Below are 6003 nucleotides of genomic sequence, written 5' to 3' on the forward strand. Positions count from 1 at the left end.
GGCAAATAATTTAAATATAAAAAAACATACTTACAGGCTGTGAGTCAGAAGCGCCAGACTGTCCTTGCAAAGTTGGAACTGCCCCACTTTATAGAAACAGCCTTTGTGCCACAGACGCACTGTAGGCTACTCTGCAGGATCAGGAAACAGTCCTCCATAAAATGTGCTGCACACACATCTGAATATTTGGGTTGAACTGTTCTGGAACAGTGTTATAAATACAACTTAACCACTGATTTCTAATTGTGTCCTCTTTTGGAAGACCAAACAAAGTAGTTTCGCTTGCGGCAACCACATGTGACGACCCCGGGCTGGACTCCGCTTCGTCCACGGTGAAAGCCGATCCGGCGATCCACAGCGTGAAGTTGATGTATTCCCTCAGCAACCAGCACGGATCAGCTCTAGGCATGACGAAGCGGATATCGTCCTCTTTTGGAAGGCTAAACAAAGTAGTTTCGCTTTCACAACGAAACACACAGCGCCTTCACGACATGGCAGCGGCAGCAACAATACTACAGCGAGAATAAAAGTTACGCCTTCTTTCTTTGCGTGAACATTTGGGCGGCGTAATGCAAATCTTCCCACACAGTGACGTAGACGTGGGGGCGTGTTAGAACGAGCCGTTTTAGGTAGGCGTGGACAAGTCTTAACTTTTATAACTTTTATATCTTATCTATTCACGAAGAGCTTGTAACACTCCAAAGAGAAAGGAAAATTTGAAATGGCGTCATATGACCCCTTTAAGAGGCCAAATGCACACCAAATTATGTCAAAATGCCCGCCCGGCGAGTATGCTTATAAACACAGTCGGTTTTGTCTTAAGTGAATGTAAGCAGTTGTTGAGAAAGAAAACCATTGTATGTATCAGAATATTGGATCCGTGCGGTTGGCCTTAAAGGGATAGCAGCCTAATAAAGCGGTGCCGTCTGTCATTATTGTTAATCAAACAACAAAAGACCAAAACAAAAAAAAAGAAGATCAATCACTGCTCTTGACTAGATAACGTTTTTAGCTTTAATTTGAAGGATTAATATGGTTTTAATTTACAGTTTATTTAATTTCTGTATATTTCTGTACCTGAATACTAGGCTACTTGTTAGACCTAAACGGTTTCCTAAATGCAATTCAGGTCCTGAGTTTAGTTGATAATATTGGTTAAATCAATTTTAATATTCAATGATGTAATATGTTCTCTGCGTGGTGTAACGTCTGGCACAGTCGCAGCTTGTCCTTATTACTATAAACAAATAGAAAGCAAATTAGTAGCATTAATAGTCATTAACTTTAGTTACATATGCAATGATAAATTTGAACAGATTTTTATTCTTCTTTTACATGAATACTTGTAAAATAATGGAACATTAGGTCATGAATATAGTAGTGAATTAACATGAACTAACAATGAACGACTCTCAAAATTCATGGAAATATATTGCAAAAAATGTACGAACCATGAATGTAACAACATTTCATGTTTAAAACGAGCAAATATTGCCAATGGGGTATAAAAACGTGTTTTCCCTATGAAATATTTTCTGAGAAAAGAAAAATTTATCTGAGCCCGTTGGCATACATATTTGGGTAACACTTTACAATAAGGTTCATTAGTTAGCATTGGTTAACTACTTTAGTTATCATGAACTAAGAATGAACAATACAGCATTTATTAATCTAAGTTCATGTTAATTTCAGCATTTGCTAATGCCTTATTAAAATCAAAAGTTGTGCTTGTTTACATTAGTTAATGCACTGTGAATTAACATGAACTAACAATGAACGACTGTATTTTCATTAACAAAGATTAATAAATACTGTAATAAATGTATTGTTCGTTCATGTTAGTTAATACACTAAAATTAATTGAACCTTATTGTAAAGTGTTACCCATATTTGTTTTTGTTTTAATCAAACTCTCTTTGTTTTAATCAATTTCTAATAAAACAAGACTTTGTATTTTATTTTTATGTAATTTTGCTTCTCAAGTAAATGTATTTCGATCTAAGAATCTTCAGACATTTGCACTGGAAAACAAGACAAAATGCTGAGGAAGACCATTGCTTTTTTTTTTGCAGTGTGATCAGAAGGTACAGAAAAAGTTATTTTCGTATTCTAGAGGATGGGAACAAGCCATTGATTCGCTTTTATTTTTTCTTCTAGTAAAATGAATTAAAAAGTAATGGAGATCTGTTGGAAGTTGTATTTTCAAACTTTGAACCCTTGCTAATACAAGACATTTACATTTAGAGACCATGTTTTCTTTACTTGGTCTGAAAAACTCTTATATTTGCCTTCATAAAACCTGCAGAAACCTTGGGATAAACAGTACTAGTTATGTGTAAACCATGCCTGATATGAGGCCACCGAGTCTGATATACTGCCCAACTGTTGTAGTGTTTATTTCACTCTTTCCCTCGTGGCTTCTTTGACCTGTTGGTCAACCGCAGTCAGAGCTGAAAACTAAGTGCTGTGGTTTTAAATGTCCATGTGGGTCAGTGCGGATAGACATTAGGGTTGTGACGGTGAGGAAATTTTCCCACCGGTTAATCGATGTATGTCAACACCGGTAATACCGGTATCACCGCGGGGGCGGGGCGTTCCCACTTTTCCTCGCTTTTAAATAGCTTGTAAAAGCGGCGTGCACATTTTACTTTCACTTTCAAATAGTGGCAATTCGGAGTAAAGCAATTGTTTGTTTTTAGTTCGTTTGAATTTTCCCTCTTTTCCTCGCTTCGAATTAGCGGCAGTTCGGCGTCAATTGCTTGAATGCAACAACAAAATACAACGTCAAACTCACTTTAGCGTGTATATAATACATAGAACTTTTATTAACAAAACAAATAAAAATACACCATGCTATAGGCAGGCTATGCCTAATATAAAATAACAAATAACTTGCATAAAGTTTAAATGTACAAACTGGAAACAAGTAAACATGTATAATATATAACCAAATAAATAAGAAACGTAGAACGTTTATTAGCAAAACAAGAAAGCCTGGAGGCACGGCATACACCTTGATGTCAAATAAAATAAATAAATTGCACAAAGTTTAAATAAAGTAAAAATCAGCAAACAATGTGGAACCAATTAAATAAGAAATTAATGTTTTAAAAAACTTCCAAAATCAGCTTAGATAAACGGCAAAAGTAAACAGGCTTTTCAAAATCCAAAATATTGCCAAACAGGCGCTTTTGCATCTAGTTTCGAAACTAAATCATCCGTCTTGTCTGTCTCACCTCACTCTTCTTGTCAGTCAGCTCGACTCACTCTCCTCACTGGAGAAATGAAATCTGATCTGTGATGTGACTGTCGTTCGGCACGCTGCATTGAGCAGCTGTGTTCAGTTTTTAACTGTAGTGTCTGTTCTTTTACTGAACTAAATTATTTTTATTACTATAAAAAAATCAAAACGATGGTGGGGGTCGGTGACGCGGTGGGCAAGTGACGTAACCGGTGTTGTGGCTTAACACCTGGTATCACCGTCAGCACCGTCTATCGCGGCAAGCCTATTATACATGACCTCAGCATGTATGCAAAAACCCTTTAAATATGTGTTAATGTTACTTCAACCATTGTTTGTATCAGTGAAAAGCGGTTTTAAAAATTGTAGTTTGTTGAAGCTGTTTAGGTGGGGAAAGACCGTTTTTAAATATACTGTAAGATATACCTGATCAGATGATATGCATGTGTGTTTGGCAAACGGAGCATTTTTTTCTAACTACAGGGATTTCAATCAAGTTGCTGAATATATATTTTCAAATGGATAATTTAAAAGAACTATCTGACTTTCGAGCAGGCCTGGAAGATGTGGACCAAAAATCATCTCTCTGTATTTTTAGGCTCAAAGGCGGTACACATCATATATCGCTGTATTTTCTTGGAAACAGATTGAATGTTTAATTTTCTTTTCATAAGACACACCACGGGCAAATGAAGCTGCAGCTTGCTTCGTTTCAGAGCAAAAGTCTGTTTTAACTGTTTAATCTGTTTATTATTTCTTCAATTAATGAATTGGTCAGATAACTTGAATTGAAAGCTACGAAAAAAACAAATATAGTGAATATTGTATCTATCTGTGTCTATGCTATACAATATGTGCTAAATGTTAACTGCTAAGAGGTAGGAGGAACACAATTTAACTCATCTGAACATAGTAATTATATTACATTTCGTATAAAGCATGCCTCATGTGTATGATAACTTGGATCATCTTTGTTTCCTGCAGCAGCTCAGTCTGTGTTCTCTGCTTTTTTGATCAGATGTGTTTACAATATCAGAGTATAGTGATATTAACAGTATTGCCTCATTATATATATATCATTTGAATATACTTAACTTTTCTTTTTTTAATTGACTTTTCTTCCTTATTGTGACGTATATCTGAGTTAAGCGGCTTCTCAAACTAGAAAATATATAGGGCGGGTCTTGTTTTTGTCTATTGGTAATTGATTGGATCATTGAATCTTTGTCAATTGCTAATTGTAGTGATCAGTGAACACATCATTAGAGAAGAGAAAAGATGCTGCAAGAAGGAGAATATGTTAATGTTTTTATTAAAGATTGTGAGGGCACAAGAATAAAAAAAAGTAATCATTTGCATGGATAAATCATTTATAATAAACACTAAAATATTCCATAAAAGAATAAGAATTGTCCATTTTGATTTCATGGTGACTTTAAAATATGGTAAATTTGGTCAAAATGATCCAAAAAACATCTTTTGTTTCAGGCGTTTACAATGATTTGTCATCGACTCTGAATAAAGCAAAGCATAACCTGTAGTCGTCTTTCAGACTTAAGTAGAAATATGGCTACGATGAATGGGTGGAAATATTATATATAGGCCTAGCCATTCTGTTCCAGCCCTGTTTGTAATTGGTTCATGTAGAAATGCCATTGTTTCAAAAGAAATCCAGATGACATTTAACCTAGATCCTCTCCAGTCATCCACCCTACATGTCTTAGGTTTGCCTCTTCTGCCTAAAAAAACGTTGTTGGATGACGTGCAGGTTTGACAAAACTGAATGGTTGTTGTGTAATGCTTTTGGCAGACGTGTTTTGGAAGGGTGGTGATACTGGGAAACCACTGACTACTGACTAGTGATGATTAGGCGTGTTTGGAATCTGTGCAGATTCATGTGAGTGGCCAATAAAAAGAAAAAGTGGAATTTTCTGTATAATGTGGAAATTCACAGAATTTGGCAAATTTTGGATTAATAAAAAATCAAAAGTAGGGCTGCACTTAATCATGATATGGACTAGTGTCTGTTAATATTAAAGCACAAAAAGACTGCTGTTAAAATATGAAGTCTGCCTGTTGTGTGTAAAAGAGCGGCACAGTTTTGTCTGAGTTTCATACTCGCAGTATGAGGACATGAACAAGTGAATTTCATCTCCAGAGCTGTTCTGTACGGAAGTTCTAAGCGGCCATGCATTATTTTTTTTTTCCTTCTTGTTTTCTCGTTATAACGACTTATTTTCTCGTTATATCGACATAACTAGAGTTGTTTTCTCGTTATAACGACTTAATTTTCTCGTGAGAACATCATCAAAATAAGAGTCCCGCCTTGGTAATGGAGATCTCATATTTAAACTTACAAAAAATATTAAAATGTATACAAAAACAAATTAGAAGATTAATCATAATAAAGTCTGTTACAATAAAGGATTCATATGTATTTAATTTATACAGTGAAGTGTTATTTTACATTTACTTTATTTCTGTACCTGAAAACTGTTAAACCTACCTAAAAAGCACTGTTTATTTAATATGTATCTTTGTTCTGTTGTATTTATGTAGGCCTGCTGAATGTTAAATGGATCCAATCCATGTTCTTTAGAAATTATTTGATGATGCAGCAATAAAACGGCTAGTATAATTGAATGCAGGTGTTTTTGAACTTTGCTGATTTAAAACATGATCAAAATACTATCTATTCAAAATACTATTATGCTATCTAAAATTTCAAATAAGAGAGGAAGTGACAAATATCATGATACAAC

Source organism: Sinocyclocheilus grahami, unplaced genomic scaffold (genome assembly GCF_001515645.1).
Source record: "Sinocyclocheilus grahami isolate Dianchi unplaced genomic scaffold, SAMN03320097.WGS_v1.1 scaffold1051.1, whole genome shotgun sequence".
Classification (NCBI taxonomy): Eukaryota; Metazoa; Chordata; class Actinopteri; order Cypriniformes; family Cyprinidae; genus Sinocyclocheilus; species Sinocyclocheilus grahami.